This window comes from Mesocricetus auratus, unplaced genomic scaffold (genome assembly GCF_017639785.1).
Source record: "Mesocricetus auratus isolate SY011 unplaced genomic scaffold, BCM_Maur_2.0 Super-Scaffold_4256, whole genome shotgun sequence".
NCBI classification, from domain to species: domain Eukaryota; kingdom Metazoa; phylum Chordata; class Mammalia; order Rodentia; family Cricetidae; genus Mesocricetus; species Mesocricetus auratus.
In genome coordinates, this window is record NW_024429182.1 from 32,818,925 (window position 1) to 32,840,487 (window position 21,563).

Consider the following 21,563-nt stretch of genomic DNA (forward strand, 5'->3'; position numbering starts at 1 on the left):
CAGAAAATTCACGTGTTTTTCATTGTTCAGAGAACTTTGTAGCTGCAGATCAGTGGCTTGAAGTTTGACCTCAACTTAGAGATTCCTCAACTGAGATCTCATCTTGAGGAAAGACAAGTGATTTCCCTGTGGTGAGTCCACTTTATAAGCAAACTTTCCTTGGAACTGGGACTTTAGTTCTCTTTGCTAGGCAGTTCTCTTCCTGGTTGGTGTTCATATCTAAAATGCTCTGTGTATGAAGCTGTGACATTTAGAAGAAAATGGTATGGCCAGTGTTCATGCATATGTGTTTTGAACTGTAGGAGACACACTGGGTCTGTGAGCTGTAGAACGGCCCAGGCATAGCAAAAAAAAAAAAAAAAGTCTGTGGTCAACGTCCTGGAAAAAAAATCCACATTTTTCAGTATTAAGTTTAATATTATATACATCATTCTAGTAAATGTAGAAAGCAGAGCTTCCCAGATGGTCACAGAGCCAAAAATCTCTGGGTTTCCTTGAAGTCCTAATCCCAATTTGAGCAGAGTATTGTGTGCTGTCAAATGGTCCAAAAGGAGATTTCAAATGACTGTATGGGGAATTGTGTTCTTGATCTCCAGTGAAGAGAGGATGCAACTTAACTGCGAAATCTCCAAACCACACAGTAGAGACTCACTAAATCCCTGTGGGCTGACAAAGCATCCTGACTCTTGTTTCTCCCTCTTTCATAGACAGTATGCAAAGGTTTGGCTGTAACAAAAATATAAACAAAAGTATTGCATGTCATTAAAGGACTGTTTTAGGAAGCTTAAGGTTTGGTCAGGAATTCAGAACTTTACTCGGTAGCTCAAAGGTGTCTCTTGAGTACAGGAAGGGAAGAAGTGGTTTTTCAAAGGTGTTTCCATGGGAAATCCTGAAACAGAGGGTTCCAGAGATGACCTGGGTGTGTCTGCTGCAGCAAGCCAGTGTCTCTGTCACATATCCTACATAGAAATACAGAAGACTAAGCTAATATTTAATCATCACCTGTTCCTTTATTATAAACATGTGCTAAGAGAAAAAGTATGTGAGGCCCAGGGCATCTGGTTGTAGACCCTTCCACACGTCTATGACAGCGGTTCTCAACCTGTGGGTCACAACCCCTTTGAGGGTCAAACAGCAATTTCACAGGGGTCACATATCAGACATTATGCACACCAAATATTTACATTTCTAGTCATAAGTAGCAAAATTACAGTTATGAAGTATCAATGAAAATAATTTTATGGTTGGGGTCTCCACTATGTGAGGAACTTTATTAAAGGGTCACAGCCTCAGGAAAGAACCACTGTTCTATGAGGACACAATGGCTCTACAGAGAGGGATGGGTAAACTTGGTACACTAGATGGCATTCAAACCAGACCGTGGGAATAGGAAAGACAATTCAAGCTAAGGTACATAGCCATGGGTTTTAGTGAATGTCTTGAGAAGCATCCACCAATAAGCAGAGGATACACCCTCAGTCCTAATACACATTCAATGAATGAATGCAGTTATTCAAATTGAGTGCCATTGTGTGGAAAGTTTTAAAAATTGTTATGGAACTTTCCTTAGAGCAATTTGTCGTATTGTATTGGCAACTGTCTCCATGTGGGTGATGCCTAGGCAGAGCAAATTAAAGAAAAACTATTTACTAAATGAACAGTCCAGGTACACTCAAGTAGTATTGATGGGGCAGAATTTTGAATAGCTAAGATTTCTTTTAGACTGAAGACGGCTCCAAATTGTTTAGTGGACTTTAGGGGGGTGAGTCTAGGCAATGCATTTTGAGAAATTGCAATTTATTAACTTAAGGATTTACTAAATCTAGAATTAGTTATTATGTAAGTAGAAACTGACAACTGCCTGCACTCAAATTCTGGCTCTGCCTCTTACGAGCCATGCAAAGAGTTGTTCGCCTAATTTAATTTCATCTCCAGTTTTTTTTCATCTGCAAAAACAAGGATGATGATACATACTATGATGATTAAATAAGTGATACAAACCTTGTTTCAAACCATGTCTGGCATATATTAAGAGTTGAATCAATGCTAGCTATTGTTATTCATATTGTATTTTCTTTCTGCCACTGAAATAACAATTTCCTTAGGCTGTTTTGAAGGGCTAGCAAGGCTGTGTTTTGTGAAGATATTCTAAAAGAGATAATTAAATCTGGTAAATAATAACTTGGAAAATTTGAATATTTTAGGTTCCCAAACTCAATAGCTTGTCATACAAAGAATAGAACAGAAAAAGGTGATTTATTTTTTCTCATCTGAAGCCCTATAAAATTGGTAACAATTTCATGATGAGAGCACATCATAGGATATTCATCAAGTGACATTCTAGCTTGTGAATTCTGGGAAGGCATTCACTCTGTCATTTCTTCACTTTCTAAATACTTGTTGAGTTCCTATCCTGCCTGGAGCCTGTTGGAGAGAGTGTTTAATTCATCCTTCCATTCTTGGCACTCTCCAGAATAATGAATACACAGACAGCATCAGTAGTTGCTTCTTCAGTGAGCTGGCACTTTAAGTCAGGGTTTTAAAAATCTTGCTAAAATAAAACCCAAAGCTCCAAAGAGAGTACAGAACAGAATTTCTCAAAGAGGTTTAAGACATTGGATTTACTTACAGTCTACAGGGATGTTTTAAAATGGGACTGACATGTGAAATATTCACGTTTCTAATTTAAATTAATACATATATTGAGGAAAAATGTAGTGTATTAATAGAAAATTTGAGATGACAAAGGCCAATTGATTAGGGGATATTTGCTGCGGAATACATAGCTTACCCTGCCTCCAGTTCCAAGAGGAAAGTGCACCTGCTCTCCTGGAAAGGGACTATGAAGAAGTAGCAGGTCAGTGGGGAGTTAGAATGGCAGGTGAAACAGGGCAAGCAGGCTTAGTTTGGCTACTTTGGGTGCCTTCAATAGGTGCTGTAGTACTCGGCCTGACTGTTAGAGATCTGGTCCTGGAGTGATTAGAACAGATGGAGAGGGGCCAAGAGCATGGGGAGGCCCCAAAGGAGGAGGATGGCCATTGGTTTGTTTTTGGAAGCATCTTTCAAGAGGAGTTGTTCCTTATCTCTAGGAATTGGAGGATTCTGGGAGGGGCAGTGTCTCCAGGATCAACCAGGTACGAGTAGTCAAAGCACAATGTTGGGCAGCACGGTTATGTGAGGAAGGGTCAGAATTCAAAGAGACAGTAACATGAAGGGCAGGCTGAGTTTGTGCTGGCAAGGGGCAGGGCTTGTGGATAAAGACTTTAGGTAATAATATTTCTCACTTAAAAATGCTGTTTCCATTTCTACATGTAAACAAACCAATGCTGGACAAAGAAGGGAGACCAAACTGAGGGAGCAGGCAGGCTTGCCTTTCCACTTGCCTCCAAAGCTTTTTCTTAGACCCATGTTGGCAAGTTTCAGAAGAGAGAAAGTAAAGGCTGAAACTGTTTCCACATAATGCCTAAGGATAGGCCCATGTTTCTAAGAGAGGAGAGAAAATGTCTTCTTCCTATTGTCTCTTTGGCACTGTCTTTTAATTAATGTGGAAGAGTTAGAAGCATGTGTATACATAAGCCTCATGCACACAATAAAATATAAAAATGCAGTGTGTTTTATCTCTGAGGTATTGTAAGGGGGATGCCAGGCTCTTCATTCCTTAGTCAGTGCTCATCTCATTAGACAAGAAAAACAGCAGAAGAAAAGTCAAAGCAAAAACATCCTTTGTGTGGTAGGAATGCTGTAATCTTCCTCCATGGCATTGCATGGGGTAGGGTAGGGGTGGGGGGCTGAGGCCTGTAGGCAGGAGTCTGAAGTCTGTCACCCATGTAGGATACAGGCCTATGTTTCTTTTCTTCAGCAAATCTCAGGGTCTCTCCTGTTAGCAGGACAAGATATAAAGATGCAGCAAGTTCATTTTAGAATAGGATAAATATTTTGAGAAAAATGGGCAGGAGAGAGGGGGGGCTGGAATAGAGAGGGAGAAAGATGAGCAAGGCCATCTTAGGGAAGGTTGAAATGGATTTCTAAGGCATTAGTATTGGACCTGAGGCAGGAAGGATGAAAGGATCCAGCTCAGCTAAAAGTTGGAGGGAAACTATTACAGGCAGGAAAAAAAATGGCAAATAGATAATCACCAAACAAAGGAAGGAGCTGGTGAATCCACGATCGTCAAGGTAGCTGAAATAAAGGCCACAGGAGATGTGATGGGAGCTATTGTCTTCATTACTCTGCAACATAACAAGTCCTGGTAGTTTAAATAACCGTCTCAGCCTGTTCTTGGACTCTGTGGGTCAGGAACCAGGCAAGGTTTGGCAAGTAATTCTTTTTGTTATTGGCTGGGTCGTTCATGGGTTAAGTTGGTGGCTGGTCTAGTGGGAGCTGTGCATTGCCTAATTCACTTAGGTTTGCTCTTGAGTTGGTATGATAGTTATTGTGTCAACTTAGCTGGGTCAGGGTTCCTGGAATTTGGTCAAATATTCTTCTTGGTGTTTCTGTGACTATGTGTTTTGGATTACATTACCACTGAATTTGGTGCTGTCAGCTAAAAGCAGATTGCCCTTCATAGTGGATGTGGGCCTTATCTATTCTGTTGAAGGCCTCTACAACTGGTGTTTCCCTAAAAAGAAAGGATTCTGTTGGCCTCAGGACTTGTACTATAGCACTGGTCTTTCTTGGGGCTTAGACCAACCAACCTTTAAGACCACAGGAACTCATTTTTTAGGTAAATCCCTTTGTACTCACACACACACATTCTGTTGGTCCTGTCACCCTGAAGAGAGCTGAGGTAAATGGGAGCCTTGGCTGTTCACAGAAAGCTTACATGTGGCCCTTCACGTGCTTTTCTTTCCCTTTCACGGCCTCTTCCCTCCATAGCTGCTTCCCATAGGGACATGTATTTCTCAGGTGACATTTTCCAGATATAAGGCAGAAACTGCATTGCTTACTTGTAACCTAACTAGACATCAACTATTGTCATCTCCATCATATTCCATAGGCCAAAGTAAACCTTGATAGTTACATAGGTCATGTTTAGCTCAGTAGCTAAAACAAAGAGTATAGGGACTGTGTTTTATAAGTGCTATAGACCAACCAGTTCATGTATGATGTAATAGACATGCACACATATACCCCATAATATATCTTATGAGGATAACAGAAATAACTGATAGAACATGGGTTTTATTTTTGCATCACAGTAGGCTTCCTAATTACAGGACTCAGGTCAGTGGCTTCTGCCTCTTCTTGGTGCATTAATGAAGAACTCTCTGTTAAGTGAGTGGAGGTAAAGGCTAGAAGGGTTCTCCATCTACAGTCACAAACTCAGTCCCAACTGTCACTTCTCCATATGAACTGTATGGAAAACACTGTCATTGTCTGCATTGACTTCTTACTCAAATAGGGTGGCTCCTTATGTTCCTAGTCCCTTGCTACTGTTTAATCCCAAGGACTATTTAGATGGCATTGTGACATAGTTGAGTTCTTAAAGATGTGAAATGCAGCCAGAACCCTGCCAGGAAACTTCCTTCTTATATTGTTATCTTACAAAAAGCAATGCTTTCGGTCCTTTCTTACAGTTTTCTGAGAAGGATGCTTAATGTGACTGCGCTGAGACTTTCAGTAGACGCGGTCTTGTGTGCTGACATTATGAGATGTGTTTCAGAGAAGAGAAAGCCTTTTTTTCCTCCATCAGGCAGCAGTGGTACCTTGTATGGGTGACAAAGGAAAGCCTGTTCAAAGCCCTGTGTGGCCGACTCTAATGACATTGACACGAAATAGGTTTTTAAAAAGCTTGTTTCTCTAGCCAAATAAAGACCTTCGGAGATTCTTTTCTTTCCCTATTTTCCATAGACTCACAGAGTCATGGTCTGTTTTCAATACTGATGAGTAAACCAAGCAATAAGGAAATGAATGCCCTTTAGAAGAGAAAATCAGCCTGAGGTCTCATGAGGAAGTATTAGCTAGCATCACCATGTTTCTCCTAAATTTAACAGTTACTGCTTGAAATGAAGTTATTTGAGCAAAATGATCAAATACCATTGGGTGATGCATTTACATTTTGTGTGGCAAGAGAGCATGGGATATTGTTTTAATTAGTTTTTGTTATAAGTACTTAAAGTATGTAACATGATGTTTGATGTGTACATATCCAGGGAAATGGTTACTTTTCTCAAGCAAATGAACATATCTATCATAATTTCCTATTGGTTTTGTGTGTGTGTGTGTGTTCAAACTGTCCCCTAAAATCTATTCTCTCTGTGACCTTTGAGTAATATTGATAGCCATACTCTTTGTCCTCATTTGGTTTCTATTGCTGTGATAAAACATCATGACCAAAAGCAACTTGGGGAGGAAAGGACTCAATCTAGCTTCTATCATGAAGGGCAGTCAGGGCAGAAACTCAAGGAAGGAGCCTGGAGGCAGGAGCAGAAGCTATGGAGGATCGATGCTTACTGGCTTGCTCTCCAGCTTTTTTGTTTGTTTGTTTTTTTGTTTGTTTGTTTTTTTAACGAGACAGGGTTTCTCTGTATTGTTTTTGGAGGCTGTTGGTCCAGCCCGGCCTCGAACTCACAGAGATCTGCCTGCCTCTGCCTCCCGAGTGCTGGGATTAAAGGCGTGCACCACCACCGCCCGGAGCTCTCCAGCTTTTTATACATAACTCAGGAATGGCTGCTCAGTGTGGCCCCACCCACAGATGACTGGGCCCTCCATCAAGCATTAATTAAGGAGGTACTTCACAGACTTGCCTATGGGTGAATCTGTTACAGCATCTTCTCAGTTAAGGTTCCCTTTTCTCAAATAAGCCTCCTTTGTCTCAAGTTGACAAAACTAACTAGTATATTCCTCATGCTGTCCATTACATTTTGGAGCTTACATGGGGTAAATGTCATGTCCAGAAACATTGTTTTGTTTCACTTCTCCCTAATCTTTGGCTTGTACAACCTTTCTGTCCTCTCTTTGAGATGGTCCCTGAGTGTTGGGATGTAGGCACAAAGCGCATGAGTGTGTGTGTGTGTGTGCGTGCGTGCGTGCATGTGTGCGTGTGTGTATGTGTGTGTGTATGTGTGGTGTGTGTGTGTTTGTGTGTGTGTGTATGTGTGGTGTATGTGTGGTGTGTGTGTGTGTGTGTGTGTGTGTGTGTGTGTGTGGTGTGTGGTGTGTGGTAAGTGGTAAATGGCCCATCTGTGGCTTGGCTCTTCACTGACACTTATTCTCTGTGCTTTGGTCATTTGTGAGTTTCTGTATGAACCACTGACCACTGTATAAAAACACTTCTGTGTTGAAGTCTGAGAGCCACACTAATCGATGGATAGGAAAATACGAATGCAGAGAGTAGTTTAACTCTATGTCCATTAGCAGAATAATAGTCATAAATGTATCCCTGTGCCCTGAGTGTTGCCCATACCAACAGTTTTAGACATGTGTTTCCTCCTATGGAGTGGGCCTTAAAACCAATCAGAAAATGTTTTTGACCCCTCATATCATTCATGCCATTATAACACCCAGAGCATATCGTTCCATGCTGGTAAGTATTGTTTTCACAGGATTCACAATTGTGTAAGAAGTTTTGAAAAATTAATACATGAAGTTATGATTATGACAAGGCCATCTTCTTCTACAGCCTTCTATTAGAGGTACAAAGTGACACATCTGCCATCAGTTTCATCTTCCCCATGATTTTCCTCACTTTCATTTCCCAGTGCTAAGCCCTTCCTATCTCCATTCCCCCTCCATTCTTGCCAAGACCTTACTCTCCAAATTTGCTGCTCAGACTGAAGGGGTTTGTTAGTATCCACAGTGCCACAAGTTTTAGTGGGGACAAATTCTTCACTCAGAAGTAAGATCTTGTATCCTTGAAGAATTTCTGTTTGTCTCATGTGAGAGATTTCTAGGGTTCCCAAGTCACTCTTGTGGTTTGGTTCTTTTTAGGTTTTCTTTTATGTCTTCCCTTTTTTTTAAGACTGGGTTTATCTGTTGCCCTGGCTGTTGTGAAACTCTCTGTCACCACTACATCAGGCTCAACTCTGACTATGTTCCCTTTCCATAACACCTTCCTGTGTTTACCCATCCCTAGCCTGAGGTAGATCTGAACTTTTAACAATAACCCCTCCCTCCAAGAAAGCTTATTTGCTCATAGATTGGGGAACCTTGGATGGGTATGTTTGGAGGGTCTGGAACCCCTAATGAACTTAGAAACCTAATGAGGGGGTGAGTGACTGACAGTATTGCTCTTGACATTTCTAATCTTTGGATCATTACAATTTAGAAACATTTGCACAGCTTTTATAATGGTTAACACATCAGTGTAACAGGGTCTAGAATCACCATGGAAATGCACCGTTGGGAGTGTCTGTGTGAGTGTTTCTAGGTTGGGCTAAATGAGGTGGGAAAACCCACTCTAAATGCAGGTGAGCCATCCCATGGACTGGTTCTTAGGTGGAACAAAACGGAGAGGGTGAGCTGAGCTGGGCATTCATCTCTTACCATTTCCTGAGTTACACATGCACTGTCATCACACCCCTGCCACCAAGCTGTCCCTGCCTTCCTAGACTGTGTTCTCATCCTGACCCAAAACAAACCCTTCCTTCCTTAAGTTGATTTTGTCAAGTATTTTATCATAACAAAGAGGGAAGCAGTCAAGCCTACCTTCATCCAAGGCTAAAGGCTTATCTCTAGTTTCACTCCTCTCTTGTGAGGGACAGGACTGGTGGACAGGTCACATTTGTCCATTTACTAGCTTTGTGTACTAGAAAGATAAAGCAAGCCTACCAGAAAGCTGGTACAATTCTTACCTCATAAGATTATGTAAAAATTAGAATAATGACACGTGAACATGCAGATGATTTCTGTCAATTTTGAAAGTGAATGGAGTAAAAATTATCTGATAAAAATAATGTAAATATAATTATATGTGCAGTTATGACCCAATCTTACCTTTTCATGGACCTCATTTATATTCTAGAGCCCCTTAAAACATACCCAAGTGCTTTGTTCTAGAGTGGCAGTATGTTGGGGGATATCCTTTTGTGTGCTGTGAATATATGTTTCTCTTATTGGTTGATGACCAATGGACAGGCAGGATGTAGCCAGGCAGGAAGTAGAAGCATGGTGCCAGTCTAGGAGAAAGCTGGGAAGAGGAACACAGAGTGAGCCACTGGGGAGATGCCATGCAGCTGCCGAGGGAGCAAGAGGTCTGGGCATCACCGGTAAGCAAGACCATGTGGAGATACAGAGATTAATAATTAAGAGAGAGTTAGTCAAAAGAAACCTGAACAGTTTATAATTAATGTAAGCCTCTGTACGTTTGATACTGAACTGCTGCGGGACTGGGCGGAACAGAAACTTCTGTCTATAGCTGTAGGTTCCCTGTGTGTGTGTTTTTCACTCTAGTGGAACTGCTGTGTGTGGTTCTTCTTCACTCACCATATGGCCCATGCTGCCATTTCATTTCTGTGGAGGATAGCTTCTTCTGGTCCTTTTGCTGGACTGCTCCTTCTGTCTGCGATGCTGTGCTAGGTGCGTGTTCTCACCCTGGGCCTTTTGAGTATTTGGATTTCTTATACTTGAAAGGATTCCTTATGATGAAAAGCATGGCTCCTCCTATCCTCATCACCATGCACCACAGACATTTTTCTTCCATAACAATTTTCTCAAATTGCAATGAGACATAAAAGTAGTTTTGAAAACTGCATGCTTGGTTAAAAACTTGTACTATCACAAGCCACAAATCACAAGTGCAAGTAATGAGAAACCTTGAGAGAAAGAGAAGAGGCTGACCCAAAGGCTTCCAACAAGGTTGGAGCGCATTTCCAATTAGAAACCAGAGAGGCAGAAAGAATAGGGCGAGAGCAGGTGAGGCGGAAGGCCCACAAAGGCTCCAGCAATGCATGTTTGGAATGCAGTCTTGATGAAGTTGAGTTCCTGGTCAGTCTCTTTGGCACAAAGTGCAAAAAAGGTCTCCGACTGTATTTTGAATGTAACTATGGAAAGTTTATTGTTGTCTCTGGGGAAGCAGGAATTGACCTTGAGGCTATTCTGATGACTAAAAAGCTTGCTCAACATGTTTGTTATGGGGAACTATATTTACCGACTCTATGTTTATCTTAGAAAATTGCCTGTGTTAGAGTGTTTGTGGTGGAAAATTGGATTTAATCACCTTGTTGTGTTGTGTGCTGCAGTGCTGTGAGGAACAGCTCCCCAATGTTTTTCAGTGTATACCCGAGCCAGTGACAGAGCTGTGTTCATTTACCGATCTATGTAACTTGCATTTACTACACATCTACTGTGAGCTCCATTTAAGGCACTGAGTTTGAAAATAGCGATGTGTGCCCTCACTCACTGCTGATGGCCTGCTTCGCTTAGTGCCCTCCTGCCGCCGCCCTGCAGAAATGCTTCAACTACCCACAGTCCTTTGTCAGATGAGACCAGTATCCTGGGCGCTGGCTCCTCATCTCACCAGGGCCTATACCAAAGATGCAAAATTTGGTTTGGATGCTCAAGCCCTAATTCTTCAAGGTGGAGATCTTTTAGCCTCCATTTTTTTTTTTTTTGATTTTTTGAGACAGGGTTTCTCTGTATTGTTTTGTCTCGAAAAACCAAAAAAAAAAAAAAAAAAGAATGGAGGTGTAAAAATGGAGGTGTTAAAGGATCTTTGATAGTTGAGAAAATTCTGCAGAGTTCCTTGGAAATTGTTTCTGATGGAAAAGGGAATCACTGGTCCAGCAAAGGTTGTAAGAACTGCTTTACTGGATGCTGCTGGGGTGGCCTCCTTCAGTCACTACAGAAGAAGCTGTAGTGACTGAAATTCCTAAAGAAGAGAAGGGCCCTGGAATGGGTGCAATGGGTGGGATGGGAGGGGTTGTGGGAGGTGGCATGTTCTAACTCCTAGAATAGTGCTTGCCCTCATCAGTGAACTGTGACAGGAAGCTCAAGGCAGGTCCGCCTACAATGACTTCAGAGAAGTCGCCTGAAGAAAATGACTGAAGAGAAGGCTGGCTGATCCCTATAACCAGCAGTTTCCGGTTCCCATTGACAGTACATAATGACTTACTGCTGTCGTTGTCCATGCCTACAGAGAATTTATTTTGTATTTTTGAATAAAGACATTTGTACGTTCCTGATACTGGATGCAAGAGTCATATACCAGTGTCCTGCTTTCAATTTAAATCACTGAGGCAGTGATACTACTCTGTTACACTTAGGATTGTAGTGTTTATGTCACCAGATGAGAAGTTCAGAAGTAGCCTTTCTGTTGAGAGTGAGAATAACTGTGTGTTGGTGGTGCACGCCTTTAATCCCAGCACTTGGGAGGCAGAGGCAGGCGGATCTCTGTGAGTTCGAGGCCAGCCTGGTCTACAAAGTGAGTTCCAGGACAGCCTCCAAAGCCACAGAGAAACCCTGTCTCAAAAAACCAAAAAAAAAAAAAAAAAACAAAGTAGAGAAGTATCCAATTATGTGACAACTTTTGTGTAATAAAATTTTGTTTAAAGTTAAAAAAAAAGAAAATAGCGATGTGCTACTATCCATTGCAATGTCCCAAATAACTACAAACCTAGAAGCTTAAACCAGTGCACAATTACTTCAGTTTCTAGCTACGGACTCTAGTCATGGCTTCATTGGGTCCTTTGCAGCAGGGGTCTCTCATAAGCAAAGGAGTGGTGGAGTCTGTGAAAACTTTAGGGAAAGAGTGGGTGTGGCCATTGACTTCAATTAGTATTTGATACTAACATATAGTATCCTAGTTAGAGTTTTGTCATCTTGAATAAACTAGAGTTATTTGAGATGAGGGACCCTCAGTAGAGAAAATGCCACATAAGATTGGCCCATTGGCAAGCCTGTGGGGACACTGTCTTGATTAATGGTTACCGTGGAGGGACCTAGCCCACTGTGGATGGTACCACTCTTGGTCAGGTAGCTCTGCACTATTAGAAAGCAGGGTAGGAGGCCATAAGAGCAAACTCATAACCAGTGCTCCTACATGGCCTCTGTTTCAGGCCCTGACCCCAGGTTCCTGCCTTGAGTTCTTGCCCCGACGTTCCTTAGCACTAGAGTATGACATGAAAATTGTATTTAATATAACCCTGTTCTACTTCACATTGCATCACAAATCAATCAATAGTAACTCTAACTAAGACACATGGCTTCATTCACCAAGCCAGAGCCAGGAAAAGAAGGAATGGGGTGTGTTGGAATTGAGAGGTAGTGAGCGAATAAACCTAAAGTATTTTGTCTTAGCCTGTATTATTTTTTAAAATTTTTGACTCTTTGGGGGGCCTGCCATCCAGCTCCCAAATAAATACACAGAGAATTATTGTTTCTTATGAATGCCTGGCCTTACCTTGGCCTGTTTCTAGCCAGTTTTTCTTAAATTATCCCATCTACCTTTTGCCTCTGGGCTGTTATTTTCTCTATTCTATATACCTTTCTTTGCTTCTTACACTATAGCTGGCTGTGTGGCTGTGTGGCTGTGTGGTTATGTGGCTGTGTGGCTATGTGGCTGTGTGGCTGGCCCCTGGTGTCTTCCTCTCCTCCTTTTCTCACTCCTCCCTATCTTTCCTAGATTTCTCTTCCTATTCATTCTGTCTGCCTGCCATCCCTGCCTATTTCTCTCTCCTGCATAGCTATTAGCCATTCAGCTCTTTATTAGACCAGTCAGGTGTTTTAGACAGGCACAGTAGTACAGATTCACAGAGTTAAACAACTTCAGCATGAAAGAATGCAGCACATCTTTACATCATCCCATAAACATTTCACAGCATAAATGAATGTAGCACATCTTTAACTAATATTCTACATTATCCCAATCATGAAAGTGTCATCCTATCACCCTCTTCTTTACACATGGGAAAGGGCATATGAGTAGGAGATAGAGGTCTTTTGAGAGCTACCTCAGAGTCCACTGAAGGGAGCGAAGCACCTACTTTCTAGGGCTTATGTCCTGGAGTCTCGAAGACAGCATTTATTGGGAACAGCTTCCTACATGCCCATTTGAGAAAAATATGCTTCATACTTCTAGCAGAATTGTTGCTGAGTGCCACGGGAAGAATCATTCCTTTTGAAGTTAGTAGTCAGATTCAGTCTACCCTGAGACCCTCAGGTGTCTGCGGTTGAACTTCAGAACTAAAGGATACATATTGAAGCCTCAGAGCATCTCTCAACAGAGCTGCAGGCACCCGTGAACAGAAAATGAACTCAATGCACCTTTGGTTCCCTTGCCCTTGCTCTAGCTGGAGAACTGTGTAGGAGGCTCCTGCTTACCCAGAGTGACCATGTTGAGGGAACTTAAGTTTAATTTGTTGTCAGCTCTTTGTCACCACAGCCTCATGTCTTCATATGGTTGCTTAGCCAGTTTTTTTCTCCTTTGTGGAGAAGTCTTTGGGTTGTGTTTCAAAAACTCTGAAATGCTTCCATTAAGTGACTCACGAGGGACACAGCCTAAGCTGTGGTTTCAAAACCTGGAAATAGAAGTGAAACTTTTGAGGCTGCAACAGGAATTAGTGTGGGATAGAAAAGAGAAAGAAAGGGGGAGCAAAGACATTGGGCCCTCACTACACTTTTTCCTCTTAGGAAACCAAAACAAGCCACCCAAGTAGACAAACCCAAACATACTTCCACAGATCCTGACGTTTACACCAGCATGAATTTAGGACTTTATTTTAAAAGAAATAGTGATGGACTGTGTTCAAGCTTCAAGGTTGTGCATATCTTTTTTTTTAATTTTATTTTCCAGTTTAAATTTAGATAAGAATCAAGGTTGCTTCACAAGTCAGTTCCAGGTCCCTCTCCCATTCCCTCCCTTCCTCCCGTGCCCTCCCCTCCCCCCCCCCCGGTTATCCCCTCATTTCTCCAGGGAGGGTGAGGCCCTCCATGGGGGTGTCCATAGTGTGTCATTTCATATAGGGCAGGGCCTAGACCCTTTCCCAAGAGTTCTGGGTGAGAGTGCACCTCACATTGTTCTATGGGAGTCCAAAGTCCGTGTGTATACTTGGGATGGGTACTGATCTGCTGCCCAAGGCTCAATAGATTCCCTAGGCCTCTTCACTGACACCCAGATTCAGGGGGTCTTGATCAGTCTCATGCTGGCTTCCCAGGCTAATGCCTGGGATTCAAGAGTTAACCTTTGTCTGGTCAGCTGTTTCTGGGGGTTAAACCAGCCCAGTCTTAATCCCTTTGATCATCAGTCCTCCCTCTCTGTTACTGGCTTTCTTGAGTTCAGCTCAGTACTTAACCAAGGGAGTCTGCCTCTTCTTCGATCAGCCACTAAATAAAGTTTGTTTCCCAGACTCTCTGGCCATAGGATTGTAGGCTGGCACTCCCTAGATCTATGTCTAAAATCCATATATGAGAGAGTACATGCCATGTTTCTCTTTTTGTGACTGGGTTACCTCACTCAGGATGGTTTCTTCTAGTGTCATCCATTTGCCTGCGAATATCATGATTCCATTATTTTTTTCTGCTGAATAGTACTCCATTGTGTAGATGTACCACATTTTCTCTATCCACTCTTCAGGGAGGGACATCTAGGTTGCTTCCACGTTCTGGCAATTACAAATAAAGCTGCTATGAACATAGTGGAACAGACATCTTTGTTGTATGAATGGGCATCTTTTGGATATATGCCTAAGAGTGGAGTTGCTGGGTCTTGTGGTAGGTTTATTCCCATTTTTCTGAGGAATCTCCACACTGATTTTGGTGGCAGAATAATCAAACATTAAACCCATAAGCAGGACTGGGAATGTGAATTGTGGACACTGCTGACAGCCTAAGCCTATCCAGCTGATGCCCCACCCCAGATACCATGGCATTTTCAATACAGTAAACTAATGTGAACCGCTGCCACATCTGGAAAAAGCCTGGGCTACAGGTGAGGAGCTGGCCTGATACATCAAGGGGAAAAAAAGCCAAGAGAGACTGTACCCCAGCTGCCAAGATGCAGAGTTAGCCCCTGGGAATGCTGCTCCAGGCTGGGAACACAGAAGGCTTACATAATTCCTTTATGAACTTGCTGTTGATAAAGCTGCCTCTTCCTCATAAGGACGCTGGTCTCTGAGTGGGGATTTTTATTGTCTTGTCTCCACTGGATCTGAACACTGTTTCCTCAGACTATAGGAATAGCATGTCAGAAAAGCAGAAAGCAAGACAACTACTTTTAATTCATGGGATAATAGCTTTAGGAGACTCAGCTCAAGGAGATGGAAGATAGTTCTAGAATCACATAGTTCATAAACAATGCAAACTAGAGCTCAAAGCACTAAATATCCAGTTTATATCACTCTACAAAAGACTACTCAGAAAATGTACTTAGGATACATTCATTTCTAAAGATTTTTGCCTGTTTTGGTTTTGCTTGTGTGTACATGTATGGGTTTGTGCATAAGAGTGAAGGTGCCAGCAGTCTGCCCCATGTGGGTGCTGGGTATTAAACTTGTGTCCTCTGCCAAAGCACTAAGCACTCTTAACCACTGGCCATCTCTCCAGCCCAGGATGCATTCTTTTTGACAGTTTATATGGATTTTGTCTCAAGAACAATCATAAGTTTTATTTTTTCCTTAAAATGAGCTTCCTATCCATCCCCACCCAAACCCTAATCAAAGATTTGGATTTTTCCAGTTGGGCGGATCACATGGTGTCTGGTGACACACATTTCAATGGTACTGTGTGCTTTCTTCACATTCTCCTGAATTCTGATGCAGCCTTCTATTCAGTTCTTCAAGTCTGAGATGATGTCCCCACCATTACTGTCGTCCTAGGAAGATGCACGCATGGGTCCATACACTCTAATCTAGTAACTGCAACTTTTAGAGCAGGAAGGAGATTTTTGTTCCTTGGAAAATACGGTCCTAGGAGTTTTATTTAGCACTATTATAATGAACTAATTGGTCTATAGCCTTTCTCATAAATTCATCAAGTTCTTCTTGCTTTTATTAGTTAATTTTGTTCCTCTGGGAATAAATTCTTCCTAATTAGATATGTGCTTGAACTTTCAAATAATAATAGGACAAATGAGGAGATGCAGTTATGTTAATTCTCAGTGTCTCCTAAACTAAGCATCGCTTTGTTATAAAAAGGACCTGTGGATCCCTGCCCCCATTCTTTCCTAAATGTGTTAATGTGCTTTGGTTACCTCAGTTCTCGTGGGAAAAAACATTTTTGCGATTTATACATAGTACCCGTTTACACGAAGCTTCCTGTAAGGTGTGGGCCAGTCGTGGTGGCACACACTGGCAATCCCAGCACCTGGGATGCTGCTGAGGGAGGAGGTGAGCTGCAGGCTAGCATGGATACATGTCAAGACGCCACCTTAAAATTCAGGGGCAACATGTCCTATAACTTCTAACATGGGGAGTCACGTGGGACCATAGAGGGGATACTTCTTCCCATGAAGGCCAAAGAATAGAAACCTGGTGGTGCATCAGTTTGACGCCCCCTTCATTATCCTTTAATTGAAAATAGATCCCCCCCCCCCCCCCGCATAAGATAGCCTGATTCCAGTTGCTCCTCCCACTCCCCCCCACCTCTCCTTCTGTCTGGACCACTCCTTTTCTGTCTCGCATCAGAAAACGAGGTTCTAAGGGATTATAGCAAAATAGATAAAAAAATAAGATAAAACTAACACATCAGACAAAACAAGCAGACAAAAAAAGCACCCAAGAGAAGGTACAAAATAAGAGGCCCACTCATTGACACACTCAGGCGCCCCATGGAAACACTAAGCAGGAAACCATAATAACATATCAAGAGGACTGACTGGTGCCGACCGTGCAGGGAGTTCGGGTGAGTTTCAATAAGGCTGATTTAGAGGGAACCTCTGGGTGTCCTCCATCTCTTCTGACTCTTGCACTCTCTGCCTCATCTTCCACAAGGTTCTCTGAGTCCTGGGGGAGGGATTTGATGGGACATCCTGCTTAGGGCTGAGAGTTCCAAGGTCTCTCACTCCCAGAATAATGTCTGACTGTGGGTCTCTGTGTTTGTGTGCTTCGTGCAGCCACTTTTAAACATACCCTATTGGAAAGTAATGCCACTGGCGAGTAAGAACTCTCTGGAATGCAATCATTTGCATGGTTTTGGTGATTGCTCAGTCATTTACAATAACTCTTTAAGTACTTCTCTGTACTGGCAACACTGTACCCTGTTACCAGTAAACAGAAGTAACCCATTTTCTTTCTGTTTACAGTTCATTCTAAAAGACAGACAGACATTACTGTTGGTAGTGGGCCGGACCAAGAGTAGATGGACTTACAAAAAGCTACATTCCTTCTTATGCACCTTGATATGGTCCTTCTGGTTGTCTCTGTGGAGACTACTGTGATATGAGCAGAACGAGATAAGCCACGTAGCACCTAGGGAGTGGAAGCACGGGAAGGGATGAGAGCAGATAAGAACCACAAACTCTATCATTCTGTTAAAACCTTCCCAAGAGAACGCATCTGTTGTCTCTCCTTGGACACCACTGGACCATCCAGCCCCTTCCCATATATTTTACTTTTATCTGGTTAGTTATTAGTGGTAGAGGCCCACATCATCTTTTAAAAAGTTCTTAGTTGCCTAAGTGTTCTATCACCTTAAATGTAACAGTGTATGGGAACCATTTACCAGCACATTATTAAGCACATATTATGAAGAGAAAGATATCTAGGGCTCTCATAAGTGATGTCATAAAATGTTTTATTTGGTAGCACAATATTTTAAATTATTTTTTATTGTTTGAAAGTTTCACAAGTTCATATGATGTGTTCTAATCAAACATAACTCCCCAATTCTTCTCCTTCAATTTTTCCTTAATCTCTCCTTAGACTTTTTCTTCCAAATTTCATGTGTTCTTTATTAAGCCCCATGAGTCCACTAGGTTATAAAAGTATATTTATAAGTCATATATAAGAACAATTCCAAATGGATCAAAAATCTTACACAAAAGTAAGGTCCTTGGGCTGGAGTGTAGCTCAGTTAGTAGAGTGGTATCCTAGCACACGTAAGCCCTGGATTTCATCTCCAGTATACTGAAACACCAGGCCTGGTGGCCCTCCCCTGTAATTCTAGCATTTGGGAGGCAGAAGTAGTAGCACCAGAAGTTCAATATCATTGTTGGATACATCACGGGCAACTTAATGCAGGAAGGATTTATTTTGACTCTGGGTTAGAGAGGGTGGCATGGTGGAAACAGCCTGGGGATGGTCACAGCCATGTGGGCCAAGAACTACAGTGAGAAATGACGAGAAGCAGGCTATAATCCCCAAGACTCACACTACAAGACACATTTCCTCCAGAGAGGCCCCACCTCCTAATGTTCTGCATCCTCCCAAACAGCTTTGTATTGTAAAGATTTCACAAGACCCAAGATAAATGATAAAGGGGTGTTTATTGAGGAACACTTACACAGATAATAATACAGAACTGCAGGAGTGCTTGTCTGCTCTTCCTGTCTGATCCCCTGACCCAAGAGAAAGAGAGTGCAACTGAGACCACACCTCATACTTCTCTCTTTCCTCTTCCTTCTGCCTGAAGCCACACCCAAAGGGGTGTGGCCACTGTTACAGGTTTATCAGCAAGACACTGCAACATTGTATTTATTATATTTCTGAAAAATTGGATGCATTTCTAAATTCTTATTTTTAGAGAAAGCAAAAAAGAAGTTGTTAGCTAATCTAGAAAAAAAATAAAGAAAGCATAAGTCTACCAAACTGTACTGACAAGGAGAAATAAATATTAAGCAGAAATTTTAAAGAATTGATGAAACTACTTTGCACTGCTTAAGGAAAATAATAAATGACTTTTAATAAAATTGACCCCATTAAAGGTAAAAATTCAGAACAGTATGATTGTCAAGGAAGGAAATGGGAAACAGAGGAGATATTTAAAGGTCTCACAGTAAAAGCACCAAACTCACCCAGATGGTATTGTAGTGAGAAGCTTCCATTTTCTTTTCTGAGACAATGTCTTACTAGGTAGCCTACACTGGCCTGGAACTTGAAATCCTCTGCTATGCCTCCAGAGTACATGAGGTCTATGCATTCAACGCTCACTAAAACGCTTCCAAAGTAGAGAAGAAGACTATGGTGGATTGAAAGAGAGATGTGCTCTAGGCTCAGGCATGTGAACAGTTGCCCCTGGGCAGTGGTGCTGTTGGGGGAGATTATGGAACATTAGGCGTTGGAGCTTTGCTGGAAGAAGCACACTGCTGGCTGAGGCTGCTTAGAGGTATTCACCCCCTTCTTCATCTCTCTCTCTCTCTCTCTCTCTCTCTCTCTCTCTCTCTCTCTCTCTCTCTCTCTCTCTCTCTCTCTCTCTCTTTGTCTTCTCTCTTCTCTCCCCTTCCTCTGTGGGGTTGAGAGCTGACTTGCCTTCCACATCTTGATGGATTCTCTATCCCTCTGCAACAATAAGACAAATAATTTTGCTTAAGTTGCTCTTGGTCATTAGTGCAGCAACAAAAAAGTAACTAATGCAAGTTAACTTTATAAAACAGATTGTCATCAATCCCTATAGTATAAGTAGTTCTTAAAAACTGTCAATCTTAGTTATAACTACTGTTATGAAAAAAGCTGTACAGAAATTTAGTAAACACACGCCAATAGAACATTTCTTGTTTTTTGTTGTTTATTTTGTTTTTGAGACAGGCTCTCAAAACTGGCTGGCTTAGTCTAGAACTCACAACGTGGAGCAGGCTAACTTCTAACTCATAGAAATCCACCTGCCTCTGCTCCCCTCAGTGCTGGGATTAAAGGCTTTTGCCAACACGCCAGCCTTTCTCCAATGAAATACTTTTAATTATTCAAAAAGTTTCTTTCTAAGAGTATTAGAAAATCAAATAATTTAATTTGTTAATTAGAAAGAGCTAACGAGGGGCAATTATATGATCAACACAGAAGTAGTAAATATATTAGATCAGCACCAAGCCTTCTAGTCACAAGAAAATAGAAACAATGTTTTATTACCTGTAATACTATAACTCAGAAGTCGGGGAAAGTGGACAAGCAAGAGGCTGATCTGTAACAGCCAGGAAAAAGACAAAAGTAGACATCATCTCCTCCATGGCTCTTCATCATATGCTTAATGTGTTTGCCAATGAGATTAACTGAGAAGGCTGTCAAAATAGAGCAATCTGAAATAAGGAGTAAAACCATGTCCTTCCTTATCTCTAACCCAGGGAAGAATGAATGGAAGAGTGCCTACAGTCCGTCCATGGAATTCATTATCTGGCCAGTTAGACAAGGCCCAAAGATTGATTGCCAACATGTGTGCGAACAAAAGCAAGCTAGACAATAATTGGAGGAGAAGACTCAGTTGCGGCTTGAATGAGAACTGTCTGCCACATCCTGGGGCATTTGGGTGCTTCTGAGAGTTTTAAGGCTTTGCTTGCATTTTACTCTTTCTGCTTTCCATTCAAGATGTGGTCTCCCAGCACCCTGCTCGAGCCTATATCTGCCTGCTGCCTCCACCCTGTCATTATGGACTCCAACACTCCAGAACAATAGAGCAAAAAGAAAAAGTTTTTCTTCTTTAAGTTGCATTGGTCATGGTGTTTTATCTCAGCAACAGAGGAATAGCTAATATAGACTCCATATGTGATGGTGATAGTATATAAGAACATATCAATGCACCAATGCACAGTGATGGCCACATACTGTCTGGGATACTAGAATATGACATATATACTCCTGAAAAGAGGGAAATGGTATCTATATGAAAACAGGCTCAAATGTAGACAAATAGAGAAATTAAAATTTACACCAAACCCAATTACTATTTTTCATCACCCACATTTGGAAAAACACCCAAATGTTAGCTGCATACTCTCCTGACAAGATTGAGGGGAGCATCCCACTGCGCTGTGGTGGTGTAATGCGGTTTCATGAAGGTAGGAACCTGCTTGTGGAGATCTATCTGCAAGGTACATTGGGAAACTGTAAAAAGACACATTCCTAACCTACTTTTCACAGCACTATTTTTAAGAGTAAGTGGCTAAAAGAAGTTAATGTCATCGATACAGCAATCATACTTGGAAAAAACTACATTGTTAAAGAGGAATACCAAGCAGCTACCAAGAAATATGGTGGATATGCAAAATACACACACACACACACACACAGAGATACATGCATACATACACATATATACATGCATACCTACATGCATATACACATACATACATACATACAAATACATGCATATATACATGTATGCATTCATATGCACACATACTTTTATGGGATGATACCAAGTGTAGCATGTTATTTAGCCAAAAAATAATGTGATGAAAAAGTTTGTACTGTTAAATATGATACCATTCAACTAGACAAGTCGGAAAATCTATCATCTGTCTGCCTGCATGGTAATGGCTTATATTTTGAAAGTAATATAAGGATAAACCCTCACAGAAACAATGTCTGGTTGTGATAATATACAGTTGTTTTTCCAGTTATAATAATTTCAGAACACGAGGAATGGGGTATATGGGTTCTACTCGAATTATTTCTTATAATATGTAAGTCTATAATTACCTCAAAATTTAAAAACATCAAATGAGAAAGCTCGTGTATGAGAGTGCTCATGTCAAACCAATTTAA

General features: G+C 41.6%; 1 long non-coding RNA gene across 1 annotated transcript; it reads left to right on the forward strand.

The window, feature by feature from the left end:
• The first annotated feature begins 6 nt into the window (after nucleotides 1-6).
• On the forward strand, nucleotides 7-20,506 carry LOC121140469. The gene is made up of 2 exons (XR_005877311.1): nucleotides 7-131; nucleotides 20,144-20,506. It is a non-coding gene; the product is annotated as an uncharacterized LOC121140469 (long non-coding RNA).
• Nucleotides 20,507-21,563: the final 1,057 nt, after the last annotated feature.